The sequence below is a fragment of the Cydia pomonella genome, chromosome 9 (genome assembly GCF_033807575.1).
Source record: "Cydia pomonella isolate Wapato2018A chromosome 9, ilCydPomo1, whole genome shotgun sequence".
In the NCBI taxonomy this organism is placed as follows: Eukaryota; Metazoa; Arthropoda; class Insecta; order Lepidoptera; family Tortricidae; genus Cydia; species Cydia pomonella.
The window spans coordinates 367,945-387,471 of NC_084711.1; the positions used below are offsets into that span (position 1 = coordinate 367,945).

Consider the following 19,527-nt stretch of genomic DNA (forward strand, 5'->3'; position numbering starts at 1 on the left):
AACATCTTGTTTTGCCACAGCTCGACAACAAAATATTATATTTACACTTTTTATAACAAAAACAAGTTATAATTATTCTCAATCTGTGCATAATTATTATTTCATCATTACGAATACATTAGGTTATCTTTATCTTCGCGGGTGATAGTTTGGCATTGAGATAATCTTAACTTGTTACTAAAACAAAACAGTAACATCGACTTTAACAATTTTAATCACCCGGCCGAAAAATGGGAACAGACCCAACTTAACCCTTTACCAGGCTAAGGCATATATATTTCCCACATGCGGCTCTTCAAACATGTATTCTATTTTCGATGAGTAAGACTGACATTCGATTGTCATTTTTGAACTGTCAGCCTGGTAAAGGATTAAAAGAAAACTAGGTCTAGTTGGGATTAGTTCGTTTGATCTGCGGTAATCGTTGGTAAAAAATTGGTGAATTATTCGCGTCCTTTTAAGCTGTTTCTGACGTAGACGTAACAACGTAAACTAGGAGTGTTCTTGACCTTATGATAAGGGACTCGTGCAAGTGCCAAGTTCAGTAACAAATGATTCACACGCAACACAGTACAATGTTACTACCATTACAATAATATGCTTTGATACTATGTTACATAATAAACAATACTGGTTTCCTCTTTTTATCGGGATATAAATAAATACTGCGCCCTGTTACGGCATGCAGTGGGTTTTTTTTTAATTTTACATATAAATAAACACCTCTAATAAAAAACATGAGATATTTTACTATTACTTTATTTATTTTTTATATTTAGTTAAATTAAAAATGATATTTTTAATATATCTTATACCTTTAAACGAGCAATTCTTGTATATATATATATATATATATATATATATATATATATATATATATATATATATATATATATTTCCGGGATCTCGGAAACGGCTCTAACGATTTTGCTGAAATTTGGTATATGGGGGTTTTTGGGGGTAAACAATCGATCTAGATTAGTCTTATGTTTGGGAAAATGCGTGTTTTCGAGTTTTCATGCGTTTTTCTTTCGACGCAGAATATGGTCGCTAATTTCGTGTTACCGGCCACTGTCCGTCTGGTCCAGCGGGTTAAGACGCGGATTGCTAAACGAGTGTTACGGGTTCGAATCTCGCCCGGTGACTACTTTTGTTTTTTTTTATATGTTCAAGTTTATATATAATTTTTTAATTTTTATTGTTTTAGACAAGTTTAATTTAGTAAAAAAATGTAGTTAAGATTATCACCTATACACAACCATATTACAACAGTTATAACCGAGCAAAGCTCGGTCGCCCAGGTACTATATTTTTAATTTCGTAAGATATTTATTCTATTGCAGCATTGTAGGTGACTCCTGTAGTTACCTTTAAAGAACGTTTATTATAAGCTTTCGCTCATATCCAATTTAAATACCTACGTACATTATAAAATTTGACACACATAAGTTTAAATTATTAATAACATTAAAATAGGAAATAATAATAATAAGCATTTAAATTAGACAAAGATAATAAAAATGTCTCATTAAATGTATTTTTTCGTAATTTACTAACGAAGCAAATTAACTTTTGCCAAAGTCTGTAGGTAAATACTTACGGTAATTAGGTGTTTAAACTCGTAACCCAACTTACCACTTATACCTAAAAATACTGTATTTTGTAAATAAGTTTGCCTACTTTACTTTATTGTTTCCTTGTTTTTTACTACCTATGGCTAATTTTGTTAAAGGATAATTAGTGTTAGTTACTGTCTCATTTGACATTGTTCGTCAGTCTGTCATCATCATTAGTCATTATGTTGGCATTAAAAAACAAAAACAGATGACGTCCGTGATTTTTACAAGCTTTTATTTAACTTGCCCTGATATGTCGTGTTATGTTAGTTAGTGTGGATCAAATCTTAAACTCTATGATGGAACAGCGCAATCTTATTGTGTTTGGGAATGATTAGAATTATCTCGATGAGTATTAATTGCTTATTGTAAGAAAAGTACAGTCAGCGATGAAAGCTTGTACAAAAAATGTTAGAACAGAATCCCCGTGTCTTTTATCTACGGGGTTTCCCCACTTTTGATGACGAAGCGCAGACTTAAGTCTAACTACGGGAGGGTGCGTATTTGGCAAGATTAGATGCTTCCGAGCATTATTTTATAGTGACGCAATTACTTTAAGTCACCGTGAACCAGTTCGTGAACCTTATTGTGAAGACATAGGGACTATCTATGGTCAGTTAAGGGTATTGCTGTACGGAAAGTAGTGAATAACTGACTCCCACTACTACATAGGATCATTCATAAAGAGATTCATTGTTGATTGTACTATTTGGTACTAGTCATCGGCACATGGGGCATTCCAAAAATGTTTAGTCGAAAAATACGTTGGGATTTCTGTCTCCACTTCATTTTTTTAGCATTAAAAAGAACTTCGCAGAAGTGAGTTTGAGGTTCCAAATCGGGCACTTTTCGCGGTAAAGTTTTGAAGTAAATTATAAGTGCTACATTAGTTAATCTCATTATTCAACAATTGTATAAGATAAGAGCCTGATAAAAACTGCACGCATACTTCTGCGGAGTTCTCAACTAACTATAATTCAACGTCAAACTCGCAATTTTCTTATTTCGACGGCTCCAACTAGTTCGTTACCTATATTGCGATCAAGCACCGCTTATAAGGGGCGTTTCGCGCGTAGGGTACGATTGTCAGACTTTTGAATACTGCTTTAATGCAATGGCTCCGATGTAGACATTTGACCATCAAAACAAACCTGATTCTAGTCCTATTAATAAATAAATTGTTATCTTATCTAGCTTATTATATGTATATTTGTATAAATAACAACACAATTTCCTGAAAAGTATAAACAATTATATAATTTCCTTAAAGGGAAGTGTGCAAACAAGTGACCGCAGTGCGCGCCGAGGATAATTGTGTGTTCGGGAAATAGAACATCTTCCGGGGAAGCCCGAGACATCCCCTAGTACCTATGTATATTATTAGTATTAATATACAGGTAATTAGAAATAATTACGGCCCGATTCGAAGAATGAAATACGATAACGATAAGTTCTCATTTAGATATCTTTTGTATGTCGTATAATTGACAGAAGCAGCTCGATTCGGGCAACCTATGTCACTTTGACGTTAGAAATATTGGAATAACAGCGAAATCGAAATAAACGTAAATTTTGACATGTCGTTTAGTTATCAATCTTTTAAAAATCTTTCCAAGATCTTAAACGTATCTTAAATGTCTTAATCATTCTTCGAATCGGGCCGTATACATATTTTACTAGCGGCGTCGTGCGTCAGCAACTGTCCTACTACTTATCAATTACTTCTATGAAGTTACCTACTAGCAAAGATACGCAGTTTTTGAGAACTTGCCACCAGAACTTGCGCAGAAACAGATTTTAGATATCAAAAAAAAAAGATATCATGTAAGGTCGATGGGGACAATATCATCATTGGTAAGTTTAATTTGGTCGATCTTAACTTGACGGCTAGATTAGGTTTCTGGCTTAGGCTAGGCAGTTAGCTTAGTACAGTCGCCATCAGATATATCGGAGCTGCCGAGGTGCTCAAAAATATCTGAACCGCACTCTAACGCCTTGACAATAGAGCCGCTCCGATATATCTGATGGCGACAGTATAACCGACAATGGGAAAGGAGTGTGTTATACTGCGCACATTAGTGGGCTATGGATTCGATATAAACCTGTATCTTAAAACTAATATCCTTGATTTAAAAAAATGATTCAGTTATTACATGATATCGGAGGTCAGGCTTATAAGGTGCGCTATTCTGTAAATATTTGTGAACCGATTGGCTTACGATTACCCGCAGTAGGGTGCGATACCGATGTGTTTTTTTATAGAATAACTGGCCCAAGTAATCGGGTAAATGGGTGGTTATTTTTAAATACACAAAAGCTTTGACGAAAATCAATGTAGCCGTGACGGGCAGACCTCATTGTAGAGAGAGGGGTTAAGGGGGGAAGTTATTAGTGCAAACGATTAAATTTCGAAAGGTTATATTCACCCACAGGTGAACACGGTCTGTGGAACTTACACTATATTTATTTTAACAAGTATTGGGCGACTGGCGCTTAAAAAATATAATATACTATATGACATTATTTTTAGTTACACAGGAAAAGTGCTTTTATTGGACACGATACGATACAATATCAATATGATAATAAGAACAGAAAAAAAAAAAATTGGACAAGTGCTAGTCGGACTCACCCACCGAGGGTTCCGTACTTTTTAATATTTGTTGTTATAGCGACAACAAAAATACATCATCTGTGAAAATGTCAACTGTCTAGCTATCACGGTTCATGACATACAGCCTGGTGACAGACGGATGGATGGCTGTACCCCTTTGGGTACGGAACCCTAAAAACATAAATGAAAAAATTAAATGTTAAATATTTTTTTTAGGTTCATCATTCTCTTATTTTAGAAGTTACAGGGGGGGGGGGACACACATTTTACCACTTTGGAAGTGTCTCTCGCGCAAAATCTTAAAACTACTTCACAAAATTATGTTATCCTCGGAATAATCGACCGAGTAGCTATCCCATAATACCTATGTATTTAGGTATCAACTTTTTATGATTTACGCACGTAACTTCTCACATACCTACTACATATAAATAAAATAACTATCAAGTATGACACATATGTATGTCAAAGTTCAAACCTCTTTCGAATCCAATGTTTCCTCTATTCTAAATAGGTCACGATGTTTTTCAAAATACTTTCCTCTTTCCTCTCTGTTTATACAACTCAATTAAATAGTACTTTACCTATTACTTCCACCCAGTAAACGTTTTAACTAAACTAGGACAGTGAAGTAAAGCTGAAAGTGTAAAAGGAAGCGATTTGTCCCCACACAAAAAGAGAAAACATTTTTCAATTTTTAAATATTTTCCATTTTCCATGATTTTTTAGTATGTTAGTGACAAAATGAAAAACTTTTCTTTGTTTTAAGAAGCAAAACCTATAAACCTAGAATATATTATGCTTCGTTTCAGCGATCGACATCAAAATAAAAGTAATTTGTTAAGATTTTGTTAGTGGAAACCGTTTTCTTTCGAAATGGAATTCCATAGAAAAATTCACTCTTAATAGTTACTTCGTTTGATCAAAAAAGCTATGCTTTTCTCTTAAAAACGACGATGTCTATTATATTGGTTAATAGATTTGTAATTAAAGACTAACGGCCAAATTCGAAGGATGATTGAGACACGTTTAAGATCTTGGAAAGATCTTTAAAAGATCGATAACTAAACGACATGTCATAATTGACGTTTATTTCGATTCCGCTGTGATCCCAGTAAGATTTATCTACGATATTTCTATCGTCAAAGTGACATTGGTTGGCCGAATCGAGCTGCTCCTGTCAATTATACGACGTACAAACGATATCTAAATGAGAACTTATCTAAACCAGAACTTATCGTTATCGTATCTCATTCTTCAAATCGGGCCGTAAGGAAATTGTAACGACTGCCGCTCTGGCAGTTTCTAATCTGAAAATTACAGTAGTTTTAGTCTGCCACATTGCATGCGGGTCAATGCACGAAATCCCTCGTGCTAAGCCTCCTTTCTTTAGCTGCAGCAGTCCGCAGTTATTGAATTAATATAGCTACTAGTATGCAGACATAAGGTTCAATGTGCATTACAATGTACTTTCCCGTACGGGTGCGGGAATGAGCACTTTCCGTACGTATGTCGAAACTTAAAAGAGCAATATGTACTGTAAAACGTACGATATACGTGCGAATAGGTAATATCAAATATCAAATATCAAATATCAAACATTTATTCAGCAAATAGGCCACAGGGGCACTTTTACATGTCCATTTTTACAAACAATAAATAATAAAAAAAAAAACAATTACAAATATCGAATCTATGAAATAATAAATACTTTATTAGAGATGTATACTGTCTCTAAATGTCAAATTACACAAAAAAAAACTATGATAAAAAAATAAAAACATAAAATACTAAAATTCTTTAGAGATGTATAAGTCTCTACGTGTCAGAGATAAAATATAAAAATATATATTAAATTATCCTTAGAGATGTAGAGGGTCGCCAAGGCTTGAATTCTTATATAAATAATTAAAAGACAAAAAAATTAAAACAGACAAGAACCGAATGAAGTGTCTCACGTTAATGTCACTCAAAAGTAAAGTTACATACTTTAACATAACCTGTACCCCGTGTAAGCTTAAACAGACCGGTCTCCACAAACAGCACCCGTTCACGAGTATGACGTGTATCTCAGCCATCGCCTCCCTCAACCTTCATTCGGGAAAGTGGCGACCCGATCAACGACGCCACCGTAAGTAAAGACTTTTAAGCGAGCATGACATGTTCAAGCTGCCGGGTTGTATTTATATAAATATAATTAAAAAAAATGTGAGATACAACATTTGTGCTTGTAAGTTACATTAAAGACGGCATAGCGCCACATAAACGCGACTACATATTATTCATAAGGAGTGCCTACCTATAAAACTAAATTATAAATTTAAATTGACTTAGAGATGTACAGGTCTCTAAGTGTCCAAATCATTAAAATAGGTATTAAAATAAAATTAAATTTAAAATAAAATAAAATCTTAGAGGTGTATAAGGTCTCTAAGTGTCCAAAACTAAAATAATACAATCAAACGAGAACATGATGTTCTCTTGTGTCAGTTCTACTGGACGCTAGTATGGTTATTTCACAGGAAGAAAACGAAAACACTATTACTGGCATTTTTATCATACTATCAAGATCAAGCTACTGGCTTAAAGGCATCATTATCATCTATGAAATCATTCACAGCATAATACGCCTTACTACGACCGAAGGGAGTGTTTTAATTTATCACCACTCGTTGCGAATTTCCTATTTTCTGCACTTGTATCGTAAATAACTATTGTACACTTTTAATGGAATATCAACCCTTCATAAAGCTTGCAAGGGCCAATTTTTATTTTATTTTTCCTTATGTTTGTATAAAATTTGGCTGGTTTGGAGAGCTCCTCATTCCGGGCGGGATATATAATTACGAAATACGAGTAACATGTACTTTCCGGTGAGTTATGAAAATACCATATTTTTCATAGCTCAGTGGAAGATTTTTTAGGACAGTCGGTGAAGTTACGCTTAATATTAAGATATATTCTACTAACATATCTATGGATTATGTCCGAAATAAACATTTTTTATATATATATTGTACAGAACAGTGAATTCTATGTATTCAACTCATTTTATCCAAATCTGAGAAAAAAATCGACAAAATAAAAGATCATACTTAAGTATGATATGACTTAAGTCTATTCTACGAAATTTTGGAGCGCATATAACAAATATATCATCATATTCATAACGAAGTTAGAAAAATAGCCGAAAAAACCTCGCGTGATTTGTGCACAATAAAAGGCTTTTATTATATAAACTTCTCCTTTCCATGTTTTTTTCTTCACCCATAACTATTAAATCTCTAGTACTAAACCATGAATCGTATAAAAATAAAGAACGCCTCGCACAAGTGATATTGGCAGTTATTACCGACGCAATTCTAACAAGACATAAAACTCCATCTCGAGTGCTCGAGTCTCGAGCCGCTCGTAAATCGAGCAGGAATACATTTTATAGTTATTCCTGGCCTTGGCCTTCACCTGTCCCGTTTCCGGGCGAATGTATTCGAACGGATGTTGCATCTGTTACACATTCGCGACACATTGTGTTTCCAGCTTTTCGGTAAACATTTATGTATGTGGAACGAATTATGCATATGGTGCATTGGCTGAGATACGCGTCATACTCGTGAACGCGTGCTGTTTGTGGAGACCGGGCTGTTTAAGCTTACACGGGCTACATGTTATGTTATAAGTATGTAACCTGATACTCTAAATTTTCAGTTAAGAGTGTGGATGACGGTAGGTAGATACTTATTTAACCTTTTGACCGCCAAGACGTCAGACAGAAAATGTATGAAATCGCCAATTTTTTTTTTTGCGATTTCGGGGTTGGTCCCATAGTAAAAGTTGCTCAGTATGACCTATATATTCACCCCGTAAATTATTGCAGGTGACTAAATAAACACCCGGTTTATCTCACGGAAATTGTATCTGGCTCTTTATCTTTCGCCCGCGGCTCTAATAACATTATAGGAAATGGTGACATATAAGACATAATTATCATATACACCTAAATATGTGCCGAAGTCTAGTCAATAGTCCCACTTTGTCGTTTACCATAAGGACGAGATTTGCTTGTATATTTATACGAATAACCTGTTAAAGCGACTTTCAAATCGACAAAGTGGGACTTTTTGCTTGGAAACTACTAATATATTCTTTAGGTATAGATAGTTTAATTTAGTCTTTGCGTAATACTCCTAAAGTAGGTATTTTATCCTTTATTTGTGACGTTCTATCGATATCGATGCATAGGTATATCTCTACTATCGAATCGAAACGTAACACAAATTAGCGAGATAACGCTATATGACCTTACGCGTGGCAAACAGACGCCTACTAGTTGTGATGATGGAATGTTTGCGTATTCAGTTTGTATAATATCAGTGTTTTTATAATTATGATGAACATGAGATAGGTAGTGGTAATTTTTGTGCGAGTATACGGTCTCTACTAGTTTCCGTCCGACCGTTTTTCGCCCCCTTAAGGAATGATTTCTGTAATCTGTCATATCCTGTTCTGTCCATTCTTGGGACTCAAAATATATCCATACCAAGTTTAAGCGTGGCGAGAGAACAGACAGACGGAGTTACTCTTGCGTTGCATATTAGGGTCAGTTGCACTAAACCGTCTGCCACCGTTAAAGCGTTCGTTAAAAATGGGAAATTAATAGTTCTCTCCTGCGTGACGTTGATCAGTCTGTTAACTATGGTTGGTGAAACTGGCTCTTAATTTGACCAAGTAAAACGGGATGCGCTGGCACTAAATAACTAAATAAATAAATATTTTAAGACATAATTACACAAATTGACTAAGTCCAACAGTAAGCTCAGTAAGGCTTGTGTTGTGGGTACTTAGACAACGATATACATATATAATATATAAATATTTATAAATACTTACATAATAGTCGTACTTTTTCGACATTTTCTTGCACCACTCTACTTGCGCCTTGGGCTGACTATCGTGGAAACTGTGAGGGACCCAGAGAGAACATAACTTTTTAACTTTGAGGTCTTCGTGTAAAATTGAATTAAGTGTTGATGCACCAATGTGGAGAATCTCCTCAATCTGTCAGCACGTAATTCGCCTATTAATTGTTATCAGTTTTCTAACAACGTCTATGTTTTCTTGGGTTCTGCTAGTAATGGGTCGGCCCGGTCTTTCGTCGTCGTCTAAATTATAGTTACCTCTTTGAAATTCCTTGTACCACCTGAATACGGTAGAAAGGGAAGGGCACTCTTTACCAAAGGCACCGTACATTTCCTCGTGGCACTCTTGGTAAGATAATCCACGTTTGAAATTGTAATAGAAAATCACTATGTACTCGCGGTTACCGAAACTAGCCATTTTCACAAATATTTCGATCTATTTACTCAATATCACTGCTGGCAGGCACAACAAACACTTCGTGTAACTTGTAATTAGTGGCACATAACTATCAGCTCAGTCATTCATGTCAAAACTTGTTAGAATTCTCCCATTGCAAGACTTATGGAACAGCCTATGTATTCTTATTCTAACTACTATCAGAAAATCGGGTTAGGTTAGAAATACGACCCTTACAGAACCGAACTGCTATCTGAAAGCTGGGTAAAAAGCTCAGACCTTCAAACTTTAGAAATTTATTTACTGTATTTGGGTGAATAATGATTTGTAATGAGATATTAAATGTTTGCATGATATTCAATTAAAATGTGGTTAAAATTTTGGATGTCATTAACTATTTTTGTGTCAACAATGATTAGTTTCGAGTCATTTGCTTCGATAGAGAAGCAAGATTTTGGTTATAATTTCACATTATGATGCAGATCTAATTTTGGTGATAATTTACTATTTTTGACACTAAACATTTTTTTGACGTTATATTTTACTATTTATAGTGATCAGCTAAAGAGACCATTTTTGAGGTGCTGCCAGTCGAATTCGTTCAGTTTAATTTAAGTGAATTAATACCTTAATAGGTATCCCGTTTTGTTTTAATCATAAGGAAAATCAAATGTGTTATCACTTCCTTATATTTACTATCAAACTGACTTCGCTATCACACACAAAATGGCTTAAATAAATTATTAAAAAACCCAAAGTGGGTTTCTGGTACAGTACGTAAATGGAATTTAATATTGTTATGGGCTAACATTTGTTTAAAATATTAATTATACTGTATTTTATCACATTTGTGTACTTACTCGTAATGGGGAAAACTTAAATAAGTACTTTTTTATAAATAAAATATGTACAGAATGTGTCATGGAATTAAGTCTGCTTTTTGTAATTAAGTTTTTCTTATATATTGTAAAAGTATAAATAAATATGATACGTAGCTGCAGGCGTGCGTCATTGTCGTGCACACAGCAGACGACTATGACTATGTATATTATAGTTTTAAATGTTCACACACCACCACATTTTAAACAGAGAGGATACTTACATGTCTTTTGTTTTCACAGCACTTTCCGCTTTTTGTCTTTGCCACACAACTGGCAACAAAATAACCTCAACATCTTAAACACCACCTGCTCCATATTGTTACTGCAACAGTTTTAACTGTCCATCGATGGACCTTATTGTCTTTGCAGTAAGGTTTAAGAATTGTCAGTTATCAGTGTAGACGATTTTACAGCCGATGCTATATCTGTGGCTTATCACTTTGCACCTTATTCCGTTGTCATAAGATTAAAAATGTATTTTCAACGTCGAGGTCCAGGACTCCTAGTGTAGGAATCTCATAAATTTTTGCTTGTAGTTCGGAAAGCAGCAAATATAAGTATAATAGTTGAAATACGGTTTATAAAGACCTAGTAATAAATAAAATTCTGTAGGTATACGCTTGCGCTGCCCGTAATAAGCCGTAGGGATTCAATTTTAACCTATTTTACATTTCGGTACATAATATCTACAGAAATATTGGAGACATCAGACAGGGTTTTATCACATTTTGAAAAAAAAACGACGCTTGCGAATTCGCTCTAAGAAAACCATACACATGCGACATATGTTTGCATAAAGCTTTGCGGGTCTTGCGTTCAGATTATACACGTCAGCATTGTCGAGACGTTTTTTTTTGTGAGATGGCAGGTGCGCACGCGCCGGGTGTTGATCCCAGGATCATTCCAAACGAGTACCGAGTCGGTGTCTCAGGTGAAGTTTGCATGAATTGAAAGGGGCAATTTGACCTTCTCCATTCCACTATCGAAATTTGTTATACAATAAAATTATTATTATCTTTATTTATCTTTTTCTCTCAGATTAGGCTTTTTACAATATGTATATAAAAGTAAAATATAAAAACACTTACAAAACAATACCAAAGATATAAACACATTATAAAAAACCTAACCTAGGGTGCCGCCAGCAGCGGGGCAGGGCCCAAGCTGCCGGTGGTCAGGGCCGCAGAGAGAGAGGATCCACCGGACTATCGGCGTCGTGTCCAAGATCAGCGCCTTCTGCATCTGACCCTTGATCCAACCACCTAGCGAGAGTCTCTCAAGGTGTTGGTCGAGACTCTTCGCTATGAGACCGTTCGCTGAAACGACTATCGGGACAATGATCGTCGAGAACTTAAATTATTATTATTATTATTTACTATCGTAAAGCCGCGGACTGGACGCAGGGACGTCAATCACTGGCCTGTAATAAAATTGGTGGTAGGTGCTCCAGGACTGCGGAACTCAAGGTCACGCTACGCTGATTCACCATCTTGAACGACCTGCGCACGCGATGTCTTGCTAAGATGCCAATCGCTTGCGCTACAACAACGAAACGCTATCTATCTCTGTATCGCACTAATATGTAATAGTGATAGCCACAGACAGCGTTTCGTTTTGAGCGCAAACGTTTGGCTTCTTGGCTAGGCCCCCAGGTATTTTATTAAACAGGCTCCGATGTGATTTATTCAAAACGAGCTAGACATTTTAATTTAACCTTTACATTTTAATGGCCTAATTTTCTTTGCTCAGAAAGCACGAGTAGAGGTAGAGTAGAGATCCTATGTAGAGTCCGACTAAGCTTACTTTGTACCGACTTGAATGGACCAAAGTAGGGGTATGTAGATTATACCGTCATATTTTCATGATCATTTGGCAGTAATGAAAAATATTGGCCCATATATAAATACCTTAAAACTAGCATACATATTATTATAAAATATATCTTAAAACTAAAACTCACAATTATGGCTGCGATGCAGCAGGGGTTCCGAGCTCATCTAGTTCCGGCAGAACTTGAAACCCTTTGGCCAAAACTCCTCCTTGGTCAAGATCGCTAGGTTTTCAGTCGGAACGCTCACCACAAAATAATTAAAATTCACATTGTGTCGAGCTTCCAACTTCACGACCCTCAAGACTTGACTAGTACATACTTTATGGTCTCCTCGATCATTGGGTTATACCCACTAGTTACCACCAAGTTGTTACAAGTGGTAGTGGTAGTAGTTGTTACTACTGGGTAATTTTTTCCCACCTTTTACCACTGGTAACTACTAGGCACAAACATCCCAATAGTTACCTTACCACCAACTTGGTTTGGTGGTAACTATTGGGAATTTTTCACGGTCACGCTATACTGGTTCCGCCATCTTCGCTATCTGCGCCGACGCATAGCAACGGCCAGATGTCAGTTATCAAGTGCACCTGGCGCCAACCCGCAGGCTCCGACGCGGTTTATTTAAAATAAGTATGAATATGAACTGAATTTTATTGCTAATGTCGACTCCATAGCTCGCTATTGCTTATGTCGACTCCATAGCTCGCTATTAGTCTTACCATGTGATAAAAACTCCGATGCCTAGTTATAAGCCTCGTGTAAACAATGCATCAGGATGACAGTTCTTAAGGTCACGCTACACTGGTTCCGCCATCTTGCATCTTAGCTACCTGCGTCGCATAGCAACGCGTGGCCAGATGTTATAATATACTTATCGAATGCACCTGGCGCCAACCTGCAGGCTTCCATTTATTGAAAATCTTTTTTGGTTACGCATCTGGCGTGGGCCTAAAAATATAAGTAAAGGCGATATTTTTACTTAAGTTAGGTAAGCTGATATACAAAAATTTTAGTAAACTGTATTGATGAAGATTGACAAAGGTTAGGTACCTTATATGTATTAACTGGGAAATATAAAAGAGATCGAGGCTGAGTATTTACATACATCTGTGAGTTTTTAATGAATTATTACTTTGTTTTATCTATAAATTATGTCATGAAAACATATTCATTATTTTTTTTCCTAATTATCTCGGACATCCGCAATATAATAATAAAAAAAGCAATAGATGATTGAGCGTGATATTATGGCTAGACTACTTATGCTCAGTAGCCTGTATTTTTAATTCAGAAAAATATCACATGACAGCTGACAATATTACATCCAAAACCGTATCATAATAAGAAATTAGAATCAGAATTGGGTAACAGGTAATCTCTCGTCTCATCCGTATTCCTTCCGCCTTCATGCATCGCTCGTGTACATCGCACATGATATCCTTTAATTACCTTTCTATACTTGTAAACATATGCAGCATCACTTAGCGGGCCCCGGCACCAACTCCCGCGCATCTTTTTTATCCATTCTACAATCGTCGGATAAAATCACCTTAAAACCTATGTATCATTATCGTTCCTATGTATAGGTATAGACAAAAGAGGTCAATTTGCACTTACATTCCAATCAATATGATGTAATTTTGTTATCATTGCGCCCGAGCGTCTCGCTGGAACACGAACAAGTACGAGAGGAATGCACCCGCGTATGATAGCAAAATTACGTTATTTTGACATTGAAATGTTTCGATTTGGCCCCACAATACAATCCGCATTATCAGTGCAGATGATGACGTCACGGGGTGCAGGTAGCGCCCGCGCGTCGGCATCAGCATGCTCTCGCGCATCATTTCTTACCATCTGTCTTGTATCGTACGCCGCGCGATCCGAACGTACAGAGCTTATCTGTTACATGAAACCTCTCAGTATATACAAAGTTTGATTATTAGTTTTAAAAAATTGCGGATTCTATTATTTGTGTTAAAAAAAGTGAATGTAATTAGATAGTTTATTGCTAGTGATAAGTGTTATTGATAATAAAATGGTGAGTTAATTTTGGCTTTTAAAACATTTTAGAATGCCAGTACGTGATAGTCCAATTAACTTAAACTAGTGATAAATTTGACGACCTGTCTGGCCTAGTGGGTAGTGACCCTGCCTATGAAGCCCAGGTTCAAATCCTAGTAAGGGCATTTACTCATGTGATGAGCATGGATATTTGTTCCTGAGTCATGGATGTTTTCTATGTATTTAAGTATTTATAAATATGTATATATTATATATATCGTTGTCTAAGTACCCGCAACACATGCTTTATTGAGCTTACTGTGGGACTTAGTTAATATGTGTAATAATATCCTATAACATTTATTTGTTTAAATTACATTAAATAAAATTATTTCTAATTTAGATGCAGAATGTAGATGTATGAGAATATTACTTTTAACTTAAGATTTAAATTTAATTAACACCATTATAAGCAATAGTGTTAATCACATTGCTACAAACAAGTTGTATCATTAAAAGTAGCTGTCGATAATTATATACTCGATATGATTTAGCAAAGTGTACTGCATGCCAATCAACATTTAATAAATTATGCAGTAGCATTTAATTCATTACATATTAATTTATTTTATCAAACTTAAGATGACTTGATATGTTTACAATGTTATGCATATGCAATAAGATAATTATAATATATAAAATGTTGTAGTAACAATTTGTGACATCGTTAATTTTTTGATATGAGTTGTAATTTACCAACGTTATCAAGTCAATTTATAATGTATCTCTTATTATAAAATATTATATAGCAAAGCTAGAAAATGTAATTTTTTCTTTTAATTTACTTAAAAAAAAAACAATAACTATATAAATTAGGTACTAGGGAACAAATCAAATATTAAATATTTCATTACTTCGTATCCGCACATTTTAAAGACAACAACAACAACAGTTAATATACCCAACTAAAATATTATATTCATATCATTTTGTAGTTAAAATATATGTCGATTACTCGTATCAATATTTCAGTGAAAACAACCTTCGTAGGAATTTTAGATTATATGTTAAATGCTAACAAAATCTGTAATACCTATTTCTGGTCGTTTATTAGTGTAGGTTTTAAGGTTCCGACGGAAGATCAGCGCTGTGGTCTCCGCAGCATGTATGCTGAGTCAGCGCCTATTCTTTACCACAACACATGACCCTCTACTAATATCTGTACTAACCTAAAAATAAGACACGTAATACATTGTTATTGATATTAGTGTCAAATTGTATGTTACTTTTTCTTTGTCTCTTGACAATTTTCTTTTTCTCTTATTATTTGTTTGTGTCACAAAGCATGTAAGTTGTGGTTGAATAAAGATTTTATCTATCTATCTATCTATTTTTATACATTATTTAAAATTACTCTCGAACTCCGCTTTAGTAGCGACATGTCTAGTTGTCGTTAACTCCTCGAATAGAGACACATTAACATGACAGAACATAGATGTTCCTGGCCTCGGCTTATCGGATGGCAATCTTGTCTATATTAAATAGAATTGACACAGCCTTCGTCAGCTGCCAGACAGACAGACAGACACTTCCTTGTGTGGCCCTTTGTTTAGCCAAATCGGCTTGTTAATATACTATGAATGTGTCATTCATGGGGCTTAGCCAATATAATAGTCGTTGATAGAATACGCCAATCGAAACCATCGTGTTTTTTTATTTCCGTTAATTTGAAGGATGCATCCCTGAGTCCCTGAGCTTAAATTAAGTAACTGTCTCAAAGACACCGGTCTTCTAATTAAGTCCATTTCGGAGATAATCAATATTTGATTTGTATCTTATAAGGCCTTTACGAGCGTGTACTCTTGGTTTAGAGCCTGTTTACATATTGATTAGTGTTAAGTATGAGGAATACATTTGCTACTAAACGTAAATACTATCTCGGACGATTGATGTTCAGTTTTTATGTCACAGTTTTTAATTGTTTGGTTGAGTTAAATGTAATGCCCGTATTACAACAACTCTATATGCAACATTTGATCACTTTTCATAAAAATAAATATACTAAAAAAATTAAAAAAAAGGTATTTTTTAAATTTCCTATACCGATACCCCGAACGGAATTCAATAAAAACACGGTGTATAATTTATGGACTTGACGTGCCTTTTTATAGCATCTGAGGGCCTACCGTGAACGACGTTCGACCTGTTGCCTCCCTGTCACACTTACGTACGAATTTAAAAATGCGACAGAGAGACAACACGGCCCGCGGTGGGCCCGCTGTCATCCCGGTACCTTTTTATTTACTTATCGTTTGGCGTTTGTCGATTTAAAATTTGTCATCTTGGCTTAGCTCTCTTAGATATATGTAACGTCTACAATAATCTTCTTTCTTGTCGTATCCTCATGGCTGAGGGACGTAACCACTGCGGACACTCATCACCAGCCTCCAAGCTATCTTGGGCCCAGTGTATGCTAGCCTGCAATGTAGCTTTTGTCTCTGACGTATGGCCATACGTCCATCCCCACAATATTATTGTTTAGATACAATCAGTCAAATATTTCTATAATGGAGGTAGCGGGTTCGAATCAAGGATTTAGTCATTTCTTGAAAGTCCCATCCCGGTATCCGATGGATCTGAAATTTTATACATATGTAAGTCGGGTCATAATGCAATAATTATATCAAGCTGAACTGATGTTGGAGACAGGAGGTAGCCATAGGAACTCTGTGATAAAACAACGAAACCTAATTGTGTTTGAAGTTTTTAGAATTGTCCCAACGTGGAAAGAGAAGTATAGGCAGCGATAAAAGCTTGTACCAAGTATGATTTTTTTGGCAAAAAATTTTTTTGTTTCATTTGTATCGTTTATTATGTAAGCCTGGATTTAACTTCCTCTCTGTTAGTCGTAGAGTATATGCCATTGCATACAAATCTAAAAATAAATATGAAACTATAAATAAACATAAGCTCGCAGTGCCCTTCACTCGGCTCCATAAAATTAAAAAATGATTCATGGGTAATTGTGTGAGATTTTATAATAAACTTCCAAACCATATTACTGAGTTATCAATTAATAAATTTAAGAATCATGTTAAGCGTAAACTTATTTCTAAAGCTTATTATACCACACAAGACTACATGAATGATAAAACAACGTGGGATTAATTGTGATTCGAAATGATTAATTATTTATTATATTTGAATAATGATGATGAAATGGATATTCCAATGCATGTATTTCCTTTGTTGTTTTTATTATATTTGTTTGACATTTAGAATTTATTCTAGAAACAATCTAGACTAGTATTTTTTATTCATTTTTTTTTTGTATGACTATATTTTGTGAAATTTGTAGTATTAAATTTGATCTATGAATTATATTCATTAGTATTATACGAGTATATGCAATAATATTTACAACATCAATAAATTGCTCTGATAATTAGATTAAGATAATTATATGTAATACTGTCTTACTATTCATAAGTGCTTGTTGCTAGGCCTACATGAATAAAGCATATTTGAAAAAAAAAATCATCATCATTTATCATTATAAAGGATGATGATTTTTTACGTAGACATATATCTACATATTATCTTAAATATTCAAAATGTACATCAAGTATTTGGCCACTTTGGCCGTGTTTATCTATTTGATGCTCCCTGTACAGGTCATTGACCTCAAATGACACTACTAATTACTAATATTGATTTATAATCTGTAGTTAATTCGGTAATTAAGCCGAACATTTCCACAGAATATTACAACATCGACTGTTGTGGTTAGAATTCCAGATGTGCTGGATTATGTTTCGAACTAGCAGTTCGATGAAACTGAACTAGATAAGGTATGTTGGGGTAAGATGGATCTAATTTAATTAGATTGATAAGCCTTCAGGATTAAAAAAAAGAAAAATAAAGTTATATGCTTAACTTTTGGGACAACTTTTCAAATTGTGAATTACTGAACTAAAACAGAACAGTTTGTTATGTTTTTGTTATAAGATAATTCATTATTAGGGTTCCGTACCCAAAAGGTCAAACGGGACCCTATTACTGAGACTCCGCTGTCAGTCCGTCCGTCCGTCCGTCCGTCTGTCACTAGGCGCACGGTTCATGTAACTCATGAACCGTGATAGTTAGCCAGTTGAAATTTCTACAGATTATGTATTTCCGTTGCCGCTATATCAACAAATACTAAAAACAGAATAAAATAAATATTTCTTTCCAATCTCGAGGTTCTCATTCAATCACCGAAGTTAAGCAACGTCGGGCGGGGTCAGTACTTGGATGGGTGACCGTTTTTATAGATAATGGTACGGAACCCTTCCTGTGCGAGTCCGACTCGCACTTGGCCGGTTATGTATAAAATCTACTACTGAATGGAGTATCGAGACAAACCTTACTGGTTTAACGATACTTAGTAAATAAGTTTAGATATACTAGTTTTTGTAATTACCTGTTTAAAATGAAAATAAACTGTATGAATTATATTTAAAAATTTCCATAAAAGTACTTAACAAAATCGTTAAAATTCAATATCCCATTTTTTTGTTGATAGGAAGTGTGTTGTTACCTACCTAGTTTTAAACTTGTATTTTTTTTTTGTGTATTTTTATTGGTGCACAACAAGTAATATTAACTTACTTGCTGACGACCGGTTTGGCCTAGTGGGTAGTGACCCTGCCTACGAAGCTGATGGTCCCGGGTTCAAATCCTGGTAAGGGCATTTATTCGTGTGATGAGCATGGATATTTGTTCCTGAGTCATGAGTGTTTTCTATGTATTTATAAATATTTATATATTATATATATCGATGTCTTAGTACCCTCAACACAAGCCTTATTGAGCTTACTGTGGGACTTAGTCAATTTGTGTAATAATGTCCTATAATATATATATTATATATATTTTTTTTACTTAAAGATCGGACCTTCCTCGGATTACATCGATTGTGTCTTTTTTCCACTCTTGGTACTGATTGTACGTATAAATATATAGGAACTAAATCTTACCTTAACCTGTTACGTATGCCAAAATTGTCTTTAAATAGCCCTGTCTCTTTAAATTGGCATATTGGCATGTGTTTTGGCTGTAAACGGAACTAATGAAGGACTACTTAGTTTGGTAGTCATTTAACCTGTTGGGCTCCAAAGTTCAATACTAGTACAAATTACCTCCAATGTTTAGTTTAGGTTTAGTTTATTTTTTAACCATAAGTCAGCATTTCAGAATATTATGGAGTATTCATTTAATAAATAA

At 34.9% G+C, this 19,527-nt stretch overlaps 1 protein-coding gene across 2 annotated transcripts in view; it reads left to right on the forward strand.

The window, feature by feature from the left end:
- The window catches only part of LOC133521025 (rhomboid-related protein 2-like), a 29,977-nt gene that overhangs the window by 3,216 nt on the left and 7,234 nt on the right, over positions 1–19,527 (forward strand). The window contains exon 1 of one of the 2 annotated variants that reach the window (XM_061855744.1): positions 12,869–14,299. The exons of the other annotated variant lie outside the window; for it this stretch is intronic. The gene's annotated coding sequence lies outside the window, so the exon portion shown is untranslated. Of the gene's footprint in view, positions 1–12,868; positions 14,300–19,527 lie in introns of those variants that run through there. 2 annotated transcript variants of the gene reach the window in all.